The 19586-nt window shown below is 38.9% G+C and overlaps 1 pseudogene; it reads left to right on the plus strand.

Annotated features, from left to right (window-relative positions):
- The first annotated feature begins 2958 nt into the window (after positions 1–2958).
- On the plus strand, positions 2959–3739 carry LOC116914835 (annotated as a pseudogene).
- The last annotated feature ends 15847 nt before the right edge of the window (positions 3740–19586 follow it).

Below are 19586 nucleotides of genomic sequence, written 5' to 3' on the forward strand. Positions count from 1 at the left end.
GACTTGACAGTGGCTTGGAAAGACAATGTATATGAAAGAAGAGTAATACCCCTGACTCCCATCTTGAGTTCCACCTTTCAACTGATGTTTTCTGTATAGTTTTATCACTGAAACTAGTTTTATCAAACAAGCTAGGGACTAATGCCTTGTGACCCATAATTGGATACATGGCTTTTTCACATCCACTCTCCTAATGCTATCACTCCTCTGATATTCTTAGCTTTATTTTATTTTGGAGAAAAACAAATGCTCACATGTGAAAATGTTACCATAAAAAGTAGGTTATCCTTAAAGGTGTTTAATGATTTTTCACAGTCTAAGAAATCATAAACAGAGGCTTTATTTTTATAATAGTGTTAACCTTTGTTTATGACCCATTTTTTACAGGCAACTTGTTATTTACAGAGAACAGTTATGTACCATGAATTAGGAAGTGTAACTTTGTTCAGATGATGCTAGGGTATCCCACTTCATAGATCCAGAGCTTAGCAATGTGCCATGCATTTAGATGAAATTTAATAAATTATGATCTTTCATCTTTTCTTCATGCTCATTAGCAAATAAGTGTTCTCCTTCCTGTGTAGCACATTTTTGTACTAATCAATCATAATTTTAAAGACCAAATAGAATAAATCCTCAATAAACCATATGGATTTAAGGAAAAGTGCTGATAAGAAACATTTTTAAATGCATCCATTGTTAGTACGAGAAAACTATGTAAAGTAGTATTGATTGTTTTTCTTTTCTCATACCCTTTTCCCTTCCTTCCTTCCTTCCTTCCTTCCTTCCTTCCTTCCTTCCTTCCTTCCTTCCTTCCCTTCCTTCCTTCCTTCCTTCCCTTCCTTCCTTCCTTCCTTCTTTCTTTTGGTGAGGCACATGAAACAGAGTATTAGGGAGCCCAGGTTGTCCTTGAACTCCTTATGTATAGAACACCTTTAATTTTCTGGTCTTCCAGATTCACCTTGCAAATGCTTTGAGTACAAGAAACACAGTCATGTGTCATCATGACTAATTTTGGTTGGAAAGATTTGTATTTTTGTATTGGCTTTTTCATAGAAAACAATGAAATTCCATTTTTGCACTCCCCAATTAAATTGCACAATCTAGCTAAAGTCCATTGACCTTTTATTTCCACTCCCTCTTCATTTAAAGGAGAAAAATATTCTAACTTCTGAAAGAATCACCAGTAAGTAAGTGCTCTTCCCATAACCAAGAACCTCAGAAAAGTTAGGATAAAACAAAAAGGAAGAGGACACAAGCCTAACAGACTTAATATATAGAAAGCAGAGCAACACCTGTCAACTTTTCTAATGATGCTAGAAATGCCAAGAGAGCATTTTACAAAACACTGATGCCTAGGGTGGGCTGTGGTGGGCCACATCTGTAATCCTACCTCTCAGGATGGAGGATAGGAAGTTGGAGGCCAGTGTGCCCCGTACAGGAAAACAGTGTCTTAAACAGTAACTGCCATCATTAAAATTAATGTGTCTTACTTTTAATGTGTCTGATTTCATTGACTTGGCTTTAAACTTGAACATAGTTATCATTTACAAATGTTCTTGATACTGTTTAATTTTAACACAGTTAGGAATCCCCAGTACCAGGCCAGCATGTCAAGTGTGATTTACTGGACCCTGGGTGGGGTTGGGGGAATCTGGAAACACTGTCATATTGTTCATGAATTCAAAATTCAGTCAACAGTGAAAGTGAGGTTCACGTTTGATTCTTCCCTGTGTTGATATTGGCAATAATGGTGGAAAAACGAAAAACAGACAAACCATACCTTAACAGAAATCAAGATGTTGGCACCAAACGGGAATCTCTATCACATACATTTCATAGTAACATAGCTTGAGGTTAAAACAAAAAGAAAGTATGCTTCTCTAGAAAAGTCAATGTGGAAAGCGATAAGCATGATTAACTTTGTTAAATATCAACTCTTGACTATCTATCTTCTTAATATTCAATGAAAAAAAACTGGAATTATCCAAGAAGTACATCTGCTGTCTACCAAAGTATAATGTCTTGAGGAAAAACATTTGTGGCAGTTGCAAGCTAAAATTAGCCTGTGTTTTCACAAAGTAGCAATCTAATTTGAAACAGTATAAACTGCAGTTTTGTAGATTTGTGTGTTTGGCAGATATTTTTTATTGAAAATTATTGAAGTAAACCTGATACTTCAAGGAAGATGTCAGCTGTGTTCTAAATAGTATGATCTGAATTTTCATGTGATAATTAAATTTTTTGAAAACTTGACATCCATAACTGTGAGATTTACCAGTTTCCTGTTAGTCAAAGGCTTTCGTTATGAGATCATTATTTATAATAAGTATGATTTTATAATGATACCAAATAATTGTCACTTTTTCTTTATATGTGTTGCTTGTGTGTGTGGGCATTCTCTCTCTCTCTCTCTCTCTCTCTCTCTCTCTCTCTCTCTCTCTCTCTCTCTCTCTCTCTCTGTGTGTGTGTGTGTGTGTGTGTGTGTGTAACCTACAGAACAATCTCAGATATTACTCTTGAGAATACTATTTCACCCATTTAAGACTAGGCCCCTCATTGGCCTAAAGCTTATCAATTATGTTAGAATTACTAGCCAGTGAGATCCAGATGTTCTCCTATCTCTGAATTTTCAGCTCTGGGGTTACAGACATGTACCACCACTTTGTGTGTGAGTGGGAATTGAACTTAGATCCTCGTGGTTACAGGGCAAAGTCAAAAAGAACTGAGAATAAAAACTGTCTGCATAGTAGAGAGAACGGTAATGGCTCAGGCCTGAAACTACAGTGGTCTAACCAGAGGTTTGAGACTCCTCTGTTGAAAAGAAGATACAAGCGTCTGGCTCCTGCTCTCACAGACCTTGCAATACATTGAGCTCCATAGAGACAGCACCAGGGCAAGCGAGAGCCGAAAGGGCACTGGGCAACTCTGTGCCTCCCAGAGGAAAATCAACTAAACATGGGCAAAGGAGATTCTAAGAAGCTGAGAGGCAAAATATTCTCATATGCATTCTTTGTGCAAACCTGCTGGGAGGAGCACAAGAAGCACCTGGATGCTTCTATCAACTTCTCAGAGTTCTCCAAGAAGTGCTCAGAGAAGTGGAAGACGTTGCCTGCTAAAGAAAGGGGAAATTGGAAGATATGGCAAAGCCTGGCAAGGCTCCCTCTGAAAGGGAAATGAAAATCTACACACACCCTCCACCCACCGCCGCCAAAGTGGGGACCAAAAGGAAGTTCAAGGATCCCTATGTACCCAAGAAGCCTCCTTCCGCCTTCTTCTTTTATGTTCTGAGTACTGCCCCAAAATCAAAGGTGAGCATACTGGCTTATCCACTGGTGATGTCACAAAGAAACTAGGAGAGATGTGGAACAACACTTGCCATGGATGACAAGCAGCCCTATGAGAAGAAGGCTGCCAAGCTGAAGAAGTAGGAGAAGGATATTGATGCCCACAGAGCTAAAGGAGAACCTGATGCAGCGAAAAGGGGGGTGGTCAAAGCTGAAAAGAGCAAGAAAAAGAAGGAAGAAGAAGGCAATAATGAGGATGAACAAGAGGAGGAAGAGGAGGAAGACACAGGTGATGATGATGAATAAGTTGGTTCTAGTGAAGTTTTTTTTTTCTTGTCTATAAATCATTTAACAGCCCTGTATACAACTCACTCCTTTTAAAGAAAAAAAATTGAAATGTAAGGCCATTTAAGATTTGTTTTAAACTGTACAGTCTCTTTTCTGTATAGTTAACACACTACTAAATGTGTCTTTAAATAGCCCTGTCCTGGTGGTATTTTTATTTTTTTACTTTTTTTCCCTTTTATTGGCTATTTTTTTAATTTACATTTCAAATGTCATCACCTTTCTTGGGTTCCCCTCCAGAAACCCACTAGGTCCCCCTACTTCTATGAGGGTCCTCCCACCTCCCTGACCTGACATTCCCCTACCGTAGGGCATCAAGCCTTTACAGGACAAATTAATGCCCAACAAGGCCATCCCCTGCTATATATGCAACTGGAGACATAGGTCCATCCCTGTGTACTCTCTTATTTTATTATATTTTTTATTTACATTTCAAATGCTATTCCCTTTTCTAGTTTCCCATCCATAAGCTCCCTATCCCATCCCTCTCCCCTTCCTCTTTAAAAGTGATTCCCCTCCACAAGCACCCCCCCCTTTCCCAAATACCGGTCCCAAATACTGAGTGGTCCAACCTTGACAGGACCAAGGGCTTCTCCCATTGATTCCCAACAAGGCCATTCTCTGCTACATATGCAGCTGGAGCTATGGGTCTATCCACATGTACTCTTTGAGTAGTGGTTTAGTCCCTGGGAACTCTGGTTTGTTGGCATTGTTGTTCTTAGAGGGATGCAAACCCCTTCAACTCCTTCAGTCCTTTCTCTAACTCCTCCAATGGGGACCCCATTCTCAGTTCAGTGGTTGGCTATGAGCATCCCTCTCTGTATTTGTCATGCTCTGGCAGAGCCACTCAGGAGACTGCTCTATCAGGCTCCTGTCAGCATGTACTTCTTGGCATCAGCAATATTGTCTACATTTGGTGGCTGTATGTATATAGCCTGGATCCCCAAGTGGGGCAGTTTCTGGATGGTCTTTCCTTCAGTCTCTGCTCCAAACTTTGTCTCTGTATTTCCTCCTATGAATATTTTTTTGTTCCCCCTTCTAAGAAGGACTGAAGCATCTACATTTTGTTGACTGTATCTTCGTAACCCTAGCTTTTGGGCTAATATCCACTTATCAGTGAGTACATATCATGTGTGTGTTTTTTATGATTGGGTTACCTCACTCAGGATGATATTTTCTAGTTCCATCCATTTGCCTATGAATTTCATGAAGTCATTGTTTTTAATAGCTGAGTAGTACTCCATTGTGTAGATGTACTCCATTTTCTGTATCCATTCCTCTGTTGAGGGACATCTGGGTTCTTTCAAGCTTCTGGCTATAATAAATAAAGCTGCTATGAACATAGTGGATCATGTGTCCTTGTTATGTGTTGCAGCATCATTTGGGTATACGCCCAGGAGTGGTATAGCTGGGTCTTCAGGTAGTACTATGTACAATTTTCTGAGGAACCTTCAGACTGATTTCCAGAGTGGTTGGATCACTTACATTCAGACCAACAATGGAGGAGTATTCCTCTTTCTCCACATCCTTGCCAACATCTGTTATTGCCTGAATTTTGATCTTAGTCATTCTGACTGGTGTGAGGTAGAATCTCAGGGTTGTTTTGATTTGCATTTCCCTGATGGCTAAGGATGTTGAACAGTGCTTTAGGTGCTTCTTATTGGATAGTCTTCAGCTGAGAATTCTTTGTTTAGGTTTGTACCCCATTTTTAATAGAGTTATTTGAATCTCTGGAGTTTATCTTCTTGAGTTCATTGTATATATTGGATATTAGCCCTCGATAGGATGTAGGATTAGTAAAGATCTTTTCCCAATCTGTTGGTTGCCCTTTTGTCCTAACCTTATAGAAGCTTTGTAATTTTATCAGGTTCCATTTGTCAATTCTTAATCTTAGTGCATAAACCATTGGTGTCCTGTTCAGGAAATTTTCCCGTGTCCCTGTGTTTGAGGCTCTTCCCCACCTTTTCTTCTATTAGTTTGAGTGTATCTGGTTTTATGTGGTGGTCCTTGATCCACTTTGACTTGAACTTTGTACAGGATGATAAGAATGGATTGATTTGCACTCTTCTACATGTTGACTACCAGTTAAGCCAGCACCATTTGTTGAAAATTCTATCTTTTTTCCACTGATGGTCTGCTGGTATTTTCAATAGCCACTAATCTTGCCTGGTACAATCTGGGGTTTTAAATTAGCATGGAAATTTAAAGCAGGTTCTTATTGGTGCACAGCACAAATTAGTTATATATGGGGACAGTAGTTTGGTTGGTTATTTTTTTCTTTTGGTTTTATTTTTGATTTTTTTCATCTTCAGTTGTCTCTGATTCAGCTTATACAAAGATAATTGTTGTTCTGTTAACTGAATACCACTCTATAATTGTCAAATGTGGCTGTTTTGTTGACATTATGAATGTTTCTAAGTAAATACAATTTTTAATTAAAAAAAAAAGAAAAGAAGATGCAACTATGTTGGCTATTGTAAATTATTCTGATTTTGAAGGTGAGTCAGAATTTGCTCTGAGATTTTTGTCCTTGACTGATTACCTCTGATGCATATAAAACAGTGTTTAAAAGAGTTTTGCGGTCCCCAGCTCCGAAAAAAAGAATTAAAAAAAAAAAAAAGAGTTTTGGAGGATGGATGCTAAATGGTAAGCAGAGAGGGGGAAATTGAACCTTGCTTTGTTCTATGTAGTGTTTACCTTCCCCCTAATTCCTCTTGGTAGTTTAGCTGATTATTGTCAATGAAGTAATTAAGAGAGTGACTGAGGATCTCTGATAAACTGCTTGACTTCTGTTTATCCTTATGGCCTTGAATATATCCCAAAATATAGATTTCCATAACTGACAACTAAAACAGCAGGACAGGCTTGACAAGTTTCCAATGTATTGTCAGAATCCAGAAGAATCCAGAAGCGATTATATCTTAGTGGTCCCTGTATGAACACTGGAGTTTAAAGGAAGCTGAAGAGGACTCAATGCCACTCTTCTACTTTAAGATGGATAACACATGCTGCCTTGGATGCTTAGTTCAGGCTCTTACCAGATACGAAATCTAAAAGTCTGCTCACCCCCTGGCTTTGCAATATGCAGACCTGCAATCAGTGTATGTATTTCCAATTTTCATAAATTACTTTAAGACATCTGACATCTTTTGTCAGAACAGCAGAAATATCCTGAGATACTGTCCTTAACTAGCCTTAATTCTCCATTGGACAAGGCCTTGATTCATCTGAGGAGAAAACCCTATGTTGGAGAACTGCTTAGATCAGGTTGATCTGTGAGCATGTGAGAGACCATCAGCGTTGTTAGCTGACGTAGGAGGGTCATACTGATCGTGGGCTGTAACATTCCTAAAGCAGGTGGTCCTGGCACACAAAAGAGCTCACTAAGTATGAGCTACAGCGCTAGCCAGAGCCTAAATCAGCAAGTAGAATTCTCCGTCAAATGTTCTCTGTGGTCCTGCTCCAACATCCTTCAAAGATGTATTGTATGTAACCTGCTAACAAAAATACATCCAGTCTTTCACTAAGTTCATTTTTTTCTAAGTTTTTGTTTTTTGTTTTGTTTTGTTTTGTTTTTGCCACAGAAATGGAAAGGAAACTAGAATAGCTGTTGACCATGAGTCTCTAAAGTGGAGCTTAAGACCTTCGAATAGGGCATTTCTACTCACCGTGTTATAAGGCTATCAAAACAAGCTCAAGAAAGATGGGAGATTTGAAGATAAAGGCTAAATAGTGTTGAAAAGAGATTTTGGTTTTAGTTGCACCTTTTTCTGTATGTGTCTATGCATGTGTGTGGACACACTAGTCATGGAAATGCACATGGATATCAGAGAACCTGAGAGAATCAGCTCTCTTCTCCCATGTGGAGCTCGGTAGTAAGTCCAACCCACTGAACCATCTTGCCAGCCTGGAGAAGAAATTTTCAATCTTTTGGGATACAATCTGTTTCTCAGAGTTCGGACTGTTATTTTAGTCTGCGATACTTAAGTAGGTTTGATAAAATACATTTACAAGAGCTGACTGTGGCATGCTGCTCTTGCTTAGCCACGCTTCCTATGAAGTGATACTTGAAAATCAAATTGCCACATTGCATTTACATCACATCTTATGCCTGGAGTATTGTCCTTTGAAATAGATTGGTCAGGGTATGCTATTCACAGAAGAGCAATAAGCTACCAGCTTGATATTGCCCCTGAATCTTTGCTCTCGTGGAGAGAATGCCAAAGTAAGTTATCACATACCACACTTGAAAAATAAAGAGCCCCTTTAGACCAAGCAGAGTATGAAAAAAGAGAAAACAAAAAAGTGTCTTTCTGTAACTAAACACGTCTTCATTCAATGACAGTGTTTTCTATTGTCAGGCACTGTTGCAAAGTTGAGTGTTAGCCTCTCCCTCAGCATTCCCCTAACTCCCTAACTACACACTTTAACTTTACTTCAAATCTTTTGTCCATCCCATTTCTCCATCATATGTACAGTCACAGGTCATTGAATATACACAGATTTTTCACTTACAGATCTAGGGAAAAGGAATATATTCATGAGTGGGTAAATGTAAAAAGTCAGTTTTTTAAGAAATTTACTTTGATTCTGGGTTCTTAATATAAGATTAATTCAAAGCAATGCTTGAGAGAAAAACATTTTAATGTCTTTCCTTTTTATTAGATATTTTATGTATTTACATTTCAAATGTTATCTCCTTTCTGCCCCTCTCCCACCCTCTCTCCTCCTGCTTCTATGAGGATGCTCCTACTCCTACCCACTCCCACTTTAACACCCTGGCATTCCCCTACACTGGGGAAATGAGCCTTCACAGGACCAAGGGTTTCTCCTCCTATTGATGCCAGACAATGCCATCCTTTGCTTCATATGCAGCTGGAGCCATGTGTCCCTCCATGTGTACTCATTGGTTGGTGTTTTAGTCCCTGGGAGTTCTTGGGAGTCTGGTTGGTTGATATTGTTGTTCTTCCTATGGGGTTGCAAACCCCTTCAGCTCCTTCAGTCCTCTCTCTAACTCCTCCATTGGGGTCCCTGAGCTCAGTCCAGTGGTTAGCTGCAAGCATCCTCATCTGTATCAATAAGGTTCTGGCAGAGCCTCTCAGGTGACACCCATATCAGGCTCCTGTCAGCAAGCACTTCTTAGCATCAGCAATAGTGACCGAGTTTGGTGGCTGCTTATGGGATGGATCCCCAGGTGGGGCAGTCTTTGGATGGGTTTTCCTTCAGTGTCTGCTCCACAATTTGTCCCTGTATTTCCTCCCGTGTTTATTTTGTTCCCCCTTCTAAGAAAAACATTTTAAAGCATCCTTTAAATATCTGCAGCCCTAATGTTATGTTGGAAATAAATCAGGATCAACTAAGTCCTGTAGTCATTACATACTTTTCTAAGAAAGGTATTGCTAGAGTCCAGTATAAGCCTAGAAGCCCCTAAAACCTTAACTCTGAATATGACATGATCTTTACCTTATTAATATTTTAATACAATATAAATATATCAATATAATGTGGTGATTCAATATTCTGAAAAATATCTCATATTCTGAGAGACTGAAACTTTTGCTGGACCTCACACCCAAAGTCAATATAATAATCCGTTCCCATAGCAGATTACAGCTGTAACTGTAAGAGATTGCAGTCTGTAACTCCAATTCTAGGGTATCTGTCACCCTCACACATACAGGTAGGCAAAACAACCATGCATGTAAAATAAAGTAAATATTTGTTTTAAGTTGAATAAGTTTTAATAGAAAAACGTAAATAAAATATAGATTTTATAGTTTATTAGAATATATTTGACATGAACATGAAAAGAAAAAGATCCATGAAGAAGAAGGGTGAGTGGGGAGGTGGGAAAGGTAAACAGAAGGAGCAGGAGCAAGGAGAATTCACTAAAACAAAGACAAGAGGGAGATGCCAGAAGGAAACCTGCTACTTTGTATTTCTTGAAAATTAAAATGTAAAAGGGAGCCTGAAGGGAAGAGTCAGCAGTTAAGAGCACTTGCCACTCTTCAGGAAGTCCCTGTGTGAGCAGTTTCAGCACCCAATGGCAGCTCACATCTGTAACTCCAATTCCAGCCCTTTCGCCCTCTTCTGGCGTGTGCAGGTACTGCATGCATGTGATTCAGGGGCATGCGTTCAGACAAAACAGCCACACTTATAAAATAAAAATATCTTTTGAAATAAAAATATTTTTTTTATTTTTTAAGCCAACAGGCTAGAGAAAGAGTTTGTCATTATTACATGACATTTAGGAACCTACTTGATTGCCAGTTATCAAAGTTCAGATTGATACCTACTGTTAGACTCGGGGTTTTGATCTGATCAATTTAGATTCTCAGCAGATTGATTTTAACCGTTTTGTGATGTGGTTAAGAAAGAATGACGAATAAGAAAGATCAGCATGGGAAGCTAATAATGAGTAGATTAGCAGGAGAGGAAAAATTAGTAAACTAGATTAGTTTAGGCCTCAGTCGATTAGAAATCTTGTCAGGGTTGAGGAATCAGAGAAATCTAGATAGATGAGAACATCAAAATTTTCTCACCATGCCATTGGACCTTAGCCTTTCTTAAGATATACTGTGAAAATGAATATGGGAAGGTCAGTAAAGTACCTGCCACATACAGCTTGGAGAGGGGGGGGATGTTGGTTTCAGTCATCAACCCCTATTCTATTAGCCTTTGACCTGTTCACAGGCAGAATATTGTGAAGCCTCGTGCGTGTGGTAGATTCTGCTATCTCATGATGAACAGGGAGCAAAGAAAGAGGAGCTGAGTATGGACCAGAAACAAGCCCAAGTTTATGGTCCAATGACCTATTTATCTAGTTAGTCCCCCTCCCCTCTTCCCTTCTCCCACCCCATCTGAAGTTTTTACCTCTCTTAAAATAGCATGACCAACAAAAGACCAAAGGTTGAGTGTCTGAACCTGCAAAAGACATTTCATATTCAAATCATAGGGAGTAGAAGAATTGATATACACTGTGTCAACCAATCCCTTCCTTTCATTGAATATTCATTGTGACAAGAAAGATTTTTTTATTCTAAATGTATAAAGTGATTTGACACATCTATTTAATATATTTATTTTCTAATATTTCAAAACTTAAATCCATCTGAAAGTTATCTTAGTATGATGGGGTGAAGAATGGATGCTGTACTTCTTTTATATAAATAAATAATTTCTCAAGTTTCCTCTTTTCAATTCAAAGATGTCTTGTATGATGATATTACATTTATTTAGATAGGTTATTTAACGTTTTCAATCTCCAGAATTGTTTTTATGATTTTTGTATGAATAGGCATTTTGCACTATGTTTATTGAAAAGAAACTGACACATTTATACTTTGGAGATTCTCTTTGTAAAAAGTTGGTGTTTCCATGTCTTGTAACCATGTTTCTTTAATTTTTGGTTCATAGTTTTATTCACAAGTACTTAGGAATAATATTTGCAAACTGCACTGTAGATATAGGATGTATCTTTATTGTCTTTTTCTCAACATATAACTTGTTTGTACTAGTGAGTATTTTTAAGAAGAAGTGAACTAATCGGCAGAATATGCATTAGAAAGCATACTTATTATGTTGGTTTACAGAACACAGTCTGGGTAGTTCAAAAACTATTTTGAGCATGCTGGAGAGACTGCAAACCCAGAAGAAGCTCCTTGGCAAACAAAGCCGGAAGTCTCAGCAGTCCAAGACTGGTGCTCCAGGCCAGGAAGATTCCCAGAAAGCTGCTGGCCTCCATCCACATGAGAAAGAAAAGGAGGCGAGGCTCTCCATCAGTACAGGACAGCAACTGAGTAGACTGACTTCTTAGGAAGAAGCAGCAGTGGCCAGGCAAGCCCCACTGCTTTTCCTTGGACTTTTATATCTAGGCTTCCAACAGAAAATGCTGCCCGCTCTGGGAAATGTCTTCCACATTGGTTAACACTTCCTCCCATTCCCGCACAAAACTTTCCAGATCTCTTCAGGGCTAGCTAACCATCACAACATCCTCTTATCCTCTTTACATATTGTCTAGATCTCCCAGAGCGATACTTTACATCAGCTTATATTCAAGTCAGAACTCAACTGTTAGTTTTTGTTCCCTAACAATAAAAAAGCCTTCCTTCCCTCCCTCCTGTCTGGGCATCTGGAATTTTGTCCAAGGCTTGTAAGGAGACTTTGTGCTACAGAGGTGCATCCCCAGCCCCCATAGCATCTGACTCAAATGGATGCGAGTATAAATAGCCCGTGGAAGTCAACACAACACAGTGAAGAAGAGCATTTGGGCTGGGAGTCTCCCAGCTTCTACATAATTTCACATAATTTCAAGGACTGTAAGAACAATATCCTTCTGCAGCCAGATGAATCCTAGATATTCATAAGTTATAAGCTTAATTACACTGAGCAGTGTATGCAGACTAGATAGGTTTTGCTAAAATCTTTTCTTTCTCATGTAAGTGGTCTATTGCAGTCCCCCAAAGACTCTCATTCATGTATACATGCAGTTATAAGTTCATATTTTATTTGCATATTAACCCAATGAAAATGTAAGTAAGGACCTCACTTAGAATGCAACAAAAATTCATGCTGCAGAATGCAATCTTGAAAATTATTCACCTAGACAATACATGGAGCATGAAAGTCTAAAAACAAAATAAACTTTAACTCAGTGGTATAATTCAAGTTGATAAAATTGTTCTCTATGAGGGTAAAAGTTTATACTGATTTTGATATTTCTACACATATACACTCAATTCAACAATCAGTTCCACTAAAGGCAGATAACCATATTTCTGAAAGTTAACAAAAAAAATTTATTCAAAAGCCTAGAAGTATTCATGTACTAACAGATTCTAGATTTAGACATCAGTGTGAATTCATGTTTACTTTAATATTGATAGATAAACGTACATTTATAAATAGGTGTGTGAGTGCATTAGTGTTTGCATGTATATTTTCATCCTCTATCTGTTGAGAAAGATAAGGTTCAGTCATAACCCATCAATGCTGAGACTCAACATCTTAATTTTTAAGACCACAGTCCAGTAGACAGAGCCAGAGTTCTTTGGAGAAATAAAAATTCTAGGACTGAACAGGAAACACAAAGCACAAGCTCAGAGCATCTTATAGTGCAAAGTAAAACACTATCAAATACACACACACACACACACACACACACACACACACACACACGAGGGGGAACACATGCAAGCTGACAATTTGCAAAAGGGAGGATAAGTGACCAACTGAAAATGCCCCTAGTTCCTGGGCATAGTGACACACACCTCTAATCTTAAGATTAGGAGGTAGGAGCAGACAGATCTCTATGAGTTTGAGGCCAACCTGACTTACATAGCAAGTTTCAGGCCAGTTTCAGGACTACATAGTGAGACCTGTCCAAAACTTAATATGTAAATAATGTCCCTAGTTGCCAAAACTGGAATAGTCTAAGCAAACACAAGCCATGTGGTGGTGAGATAGCTCAGTGGGTAAGAACACTTGTTGCCAAGCTTGAGGAAGGCAGCGGGATCTGAACCTATGTTGTGGAAGGAGAAAATTGATTCCTACAAACTGTCCTCTGACCTGCAAGAGTCTCTTTCTCTCTCTCTCTCTCTCTCTCTCTCTCTCTCTCTCTCTCTCTCTCTCTCTCTCTCTCCCCCCCCTCTCTTAAGCAAGCAAGAAATAAATAAATAAACAAGCTTTTACAGAAGATTTGTTTTTAATTTTCAGTGTATGAGCATTTTGCCTGTGTGCAAGTTTGTGTAGTACATGGGTGTCTTGGGTCCATAGAGGTCAGAAGAGGATGTCAGATTCTCTATAACTGGAGTTACAAACACTTGTCAGCAGTCATGGGGATGCTGGGAATTCAACGGGGTTCCTGTGGAAGAATAGCTGGTACTCTTAACTACTGAGCCATCCTTGCAACTGCAATAGATAGTTGAATTTTAAACAAAGAAAATACATAAAAATAACACCTGGGGACAAACAGTATAAAGACTTGTCATATGCCCTGTACCCAATGTCCCGAACTAGTAATATTTGCCAGGTTTGTGTGGCATATTTGTTACCATCCATGAACCAATATCAACACTCGTATTACATGCAGATTTTGTCAAGGTTTCTCAGGTTTTTTTTAACTCAGATATCTGGAGTGGTCCAGCATGCCTTCCGTTCACCAACACAGAGTTGTCACACCTCCCGAGGTGCCTCTGGGATGTGACAACAAGTTCTCTCATTTCTTAAGAATTTTTATAACCATAGTGTTTCTTAGATTCACTTGGTCAGGGCTTATGATGAATGTCCTTCAGCTGAGATCTCGCTAATGTTTTTCTTATAAGTAAAAGGAATTCTGTGTGTTGGGGAAAGAGGAACACAACAGTCACCTGCTGCCTGAAGCCACATAATCCACTGTCATTGTAGACCATGACTGCCTGACAGAAAGTATGTGGTGGCTTTTTTCAATGTAAAGTCAACCCCCGCTTCATAACAATTCATAAACAAGTTATTATGGGTACTCTAAACCTGACTCACAGTTTATATGGAGGGGTGTTTACATAAGAATTTGCCTTTTTCAATTTCCCTACTCTGGTTTTATTTAATCTATAGATACCCATTTTTCCTTAAATATTTCCCATTAAATATTTTCCATTTTCAGGAATATCTGCAATACTTTGTTGTTCTAACAAATAAAAATGTACTTAATTTCCATTGTGTTTCCATGAAATTCATTTTCATAATATCATACAATCACTTAAACTGCTAAGTCAGTATTCTCAAGTTGCTTGAATATTTATCGTAAGACAGCAAGTACAATAATTTCCAGTTTTATAATTAATGAAAAGATCTGGAAAAGTATTTCTAGCTGGTACAGTAAGGGTGGGCAACACATTCTTAAATTTTTATCTTGGTCTTTTTTTTAAGATTTATTTAGTATGTATAAGTGCACTGTTGCTCTCTTCAAACACAACAGGAGAGAGCATCGGTTCCAATTACAGATGGTTGTGAGCCACCAGGTGGTTGCCGGGATTTGAACTCAGGATCTCTGGAAGACCAATCAGTGCTCTTAACCATTGAGCCATCTCTCCAGTCCTTATCTCAGTTCTTAAATATAATTCCTGTCCCTATGAACATACTTTAATTAGAACAGTCAGATGCGGTATACTGATTAAAGGCTGAGTCATGGACATTTAAAAGGTTGGGTGAGCCATCAGTAATAAAGTGATTCTCAGGCCGTACTGTATATACACTTTGCCAAGCACAAGCTTACTCCTGCAAGCATTGTTTCAAAAGATTTATTTATTTTATGTATATGAGTACGCTGTCACTGTCTTTGGACCCACCAGAAGAGGGCATCAGACCCCCTTACAAATGGTTGTGAACTACCATGCTGGGAACTGAACTGAGGGCTTCTGGGAAGCAGTCAGTGCTCTTAACCACTGAGTCATCTCTCCAACCCCTCTGAATGCATTTTTCTTATATAATTTCTGAAATATTTCATAGATTCAATCCTTCGGTTCTTTCATGAGTGAAGCCTACCCTGATTTTGAATATGCAAATATAATTCTGGTTATCATCATTTATGCCCCAACCTGCAGTGGGCGGGTCTGGGGGCGTTCAGCGGATACCTGAGGAAGGGGTGAAAGAATGGGGGACAGGAGGCGCAAAGAAGGAGAGCAAGTCCTAGTCTGATCAAGCTCTCAAACTTTATTTCAGGGCAGTGGCTTCTAAAGACAAGCAAGAAGGAAGGCCACGCAGGGCCCAAGACCAATTCCTCACCGTCACCACCCTCCCATTGTTCTTTCGGTTCCTGCAATCCTAATCTGTAAATTGTGGGTGTACTGATAAGAACAGATAACTGGCTAGGTTTCCCACAGAGGCTGTATAAATGGGCTTGACATTCCTGAGAATATTCCTGAAACAGAAGGTGTATAAATGGGCTTGGCACGTTTAAAAATTGTAATGATATGGGACCTATTCTAAGTAGCCCTTTTCCATCTTTTTATTTAAATTTGTTCTCCATCTTTTGTGCATCCTCTGAAGGAAGTTGTCTACTTTCCAATTATACTATATAATAATGTGGCCTGCTTAGTTTTTCTCCTTCACTTTTTAAAATCTTTTCTGTTATTCCCAAGGCCCCAAACAATTATCCTTGACTTGAGTTTGCCATTTCCTTCTCGTCCTTTTCCTCTACAACTCCTTCTCAACCCTTTCTAACAGATGCTCTTACCATCATACCCACACAGAGATTCTTATTTCTATCTTAACCATTTCACTATCACTTCCGACCTTCCTCTCATTTGGAGCCTTCTTAAATCTTTAACTTAAGGTGCTGGAGAGATGGCTCAGCCGTTAAATCTTTAAACTTAGAGTTTCATTAAACCGTGAATTGTGACACCTTACTGTTATATGTCTAGTTTTCAAAGCTTGGTTATATTCCTGGCCTTTTCTGTGGTGATTGATGGCTGTATCACTACCACCACCCCATAATACCTTTTAACTCCTCGGTAACCAAGTCTCTTCGTTTACTTTCTATGCTCTTTAAGCCTCCTCACTCCCACACCTTGAAATCGTCTCATCTTGAAATCACAGTGAAGTACTTAATTTCCAATGTATTCTTGTGAAATTATCATCACAAATATCATCTAATAGATACTAACTGAATTCCAACTGATCTTGCAGAACATGTAGAGATATGTGTTTAAGGCTAAACGGAAAGTTTTAGGCTGCACTGAAGTTCCTACCCTTATGTTTGTTGGTTTATTAAATTTAACTACTATGAGATATAAGAAAGGAATGAATTTGAAACTATGAGATTAAAAAAAACATACATTTTGACTCTCTCTCACTAATTTTATGTACTGTATGCCTGTTTTGTTTTTTTTTTTTAATTTTTTTCTATCACTATGGGTACTAGTGAGCAAACTTTCTGCTTCTTTGTTTTTTCTTTCTTTGTGTGCAAGGGCATGCTATGTGTGTATATGTTTGCTTGGGTGTGCTGGCCAGAGGTTGAGTCTGGGCGTCTTTATCACTGTCTACCTTTGTTTTTAAGACATGTTATTCATCTAGGCTGTCTGGCTAACAAGCTCAAAAACACTCCTGTCCCTTCCCCTATCCCTAGAATTACAGATGTGTGCCCCACACCTAGGAGCTTTTACTTCGGTTCTATGGATATAAACTCAAATCCCCATCCTTATAAAACGAGCACTTCACCAGCTGAGCCATCTTCCCAGCCTCCCCTCCTACTTTCTAACTTCTGAAGTCTGGTAAGTTCGAGAACACCAGTGTCTTTGAAACAGGCTACAAAAACTCAGCTTTGAATCAGATCTTCATCTTTAGGGTCATAGGCACTCTGCAAAAATAAGCCATAGAAATGCAAAAGACCTGTATATGATCTCATCAGGTGCATAGTATGTTTGTGTTACGGTCTTCTGTTTATATCACACTGTTGTATCCACAGTGTCAAAGCACAGATGTTATTGAATCTATTACTAAAGTATCTTAAGGTATAAGAAAATTTCATTCAACCTCTGAGGTACAAGCACCATGACCATTCATTTTGGTGGATAAGATTTGAAGCCTTTTAAGAATGATTCAACTATACATCAGAAAAACTAACTTTGAGATAAAGAAAAACGATACCATTTTCTATTCCTTGTAGAAAGTTTGACTTTGTATGTCAAGAGGTTATATTTCCTAGAGGTGAACAATTAAAATGGAGTTGTGTTTAGTATATATTTACCTTTGCAAAGTGGCACGTATCTTGTATTTTTCATCTTGAAAGCAATTAGATGTATTCTAAAGACAGAACAAGGGATGAACCGGCCTTTGGAAGTGGGAAAGATGAAAATCCTGGACAATGAGGACTCGCCTGCCTTTGCATAATTTCAGAGTGTACAGGGCTGTGATGCTGGCACGCTGATTATTTCCAGAGTGTTTCAATTAGGTGGAATCTTCTGTACACAATTGGGTCTCTGGAGAAAAGAAAACCAAATAAGTCTTTTAAATGATGCTAGTTGTAGTAAGCTGGAGAAGATAGACAAAAGTCTGATAGTTAGTTACAATGAATACCAAGAAGAAACTTTTCACTGTTTATCCAGAGCCTCTGTGAATTGACACAAACACATGCCCTCAGCCTTTCTCACTTTTCTGCTGACCGGAAACAATAAACGTAATGAGTCCAAACGATCGCAGTCTTCAGTGTTTCTCGCTCTCTCTCTGCAGCTTTGGAGCTAGGTTCAGGAAGGGTGGAAGGAGTGGGATGTAATGCTACCAACTGACTCCAATTCACTTGGGAAAAAGCTGCTCAGAAACCAAGTTGTGTTTGCTTTTAATGTGTGATATTGAGCAGCCAATTTTTTTCATTATTTTTGACTCTGCCTCTGCCTACTCTGCTTTTCTGATACGTTGTAGACACTGACATAAGCTTACATTCCTCTGATGAAAAATTTACGACAAACTTCCTTGCCTTTGTTAGGAGTTACACATGAATCACTTTCTACCACTACTCTTGAGATGAGGAACAGACAGTAGGAAAGGAAAAGAGAGGATATAATTTGCTCTTCCTAGGAGACTCACTAGTTACTTGCCAGACCTCATTAGTATAGGGGAGGGAAGAAATGTCACCCCAGAAGGTTGAGATAAAGTCACCCTCCCAAAACAAAGTCAGAAAAATTCAAATGTAATGGATGAGATCAGTTATCTATAGAAATGCCTTTCCCTGAGGAATAGCCAAAAAGGATTATGTGGAGAAATTTAGGAAGACCCTGAGGAATCTGACAATAGCAGAAGCTTGATTGTATCCATATATTTCTAACAACAATCTAATTACAGTGAATGGATGAAGCAGTAACACAATCAAGCAGTAACTTAATCACTTATAGAGAATGGATTAAGTGCTCTAATCGCAATCAACTGCAGGGTAACCCAACAGAAGGAAGCATATTTTATCCGAAGGGGATGACTACAAGGAAGTGGGGACACCAAGAATCCAGGCTTTGTCTATGACTCCAGCTCTCTCCAGTGTAAGGTGTACAGTCACCACACAGTTTAAACAGACAGGTGGAACCAAAGACTGTTTCCATAGCGATTGGGGTTTCAAAGGCTTATCAACAAAGCAGCAGGTCCTTAGCAGCATCAAGCACCAAGGAATGCATTCCCAGAATTACCAAAACAGCCAAAGTGTAGTTAGTAAAAGTAGTGAGTGAATTGGAGACATATTCATTCAACAACCATTCATGCAATGGCTTCAGTAATACTTTAGCCACTGGCCTAGGAGCTGGAGACTCACTATTGAAAAAGAAATCTAGGGGTTGGGGATTTAGCTCAGTGGTTAGAGTGCTTGCCTAGGAAGCGCAAAGCCCTGGGTTCGATCCCCAGCTCTAAAAAAAAAAAAACCAAAAAAAAAAAAAAAAAAAAAAAGAAAAAGAAATCTATATAAGTTCTTGAGGAATGTTCTCTCTATTACTTTATTTTATTACCCTGATTATTTCTAGGAACAATATATGGGAACTGAAAAAAAAATCACAGGGATCCTAAACTGATCTGAGACTTATGGAAAGTAGTTGACCTACTTACACCTTATTTAAACCAAAGAGACTGAGAACAGGAATAGATATAAGTGGAACTAAAATTAGGCTAATACAGTGAATTAAGTAAGTGATAATAAGTTCCTCAAAATGATCTGTGACAAACACAATAATTTGCATAGAGACAATTTAGAAATGCAGTTGCTAATGTTCCTTTAAGAATAGCACAAAGAAGAACCCGTGGGAGAGATACCTTACCGCCTGGTCAGGTGGGCACTCCTGAGGCTGCAGAGCGGAAGAGACCACCAACACTGCCCACCCCTGCCCACATCCCTGACCCAAGAGGAAACTGTACAAGGCCTCTGGGTTCCTGTGGGGGAGGGCCCAGGAGCAGCAGGAGCCCTGCCTGAGACACCGCTGGAACCTGAAGGAAACAGACCAGATA

This window comes from Rattus rattus, chromosome 13 (assembly GCF_011064425.1).
Source record: "Rattus rattus isolate New Zealand chromosome 13, Rrattus_CSIRO_v1, whole genome shotgun sequence".
In the NCBI taxonomy this organism is placed as follows: Eukaryota; Metazoa; Chordata; class Mammalia; order Rodentia; family Muridae; genus Rattus; species Rattus rattus.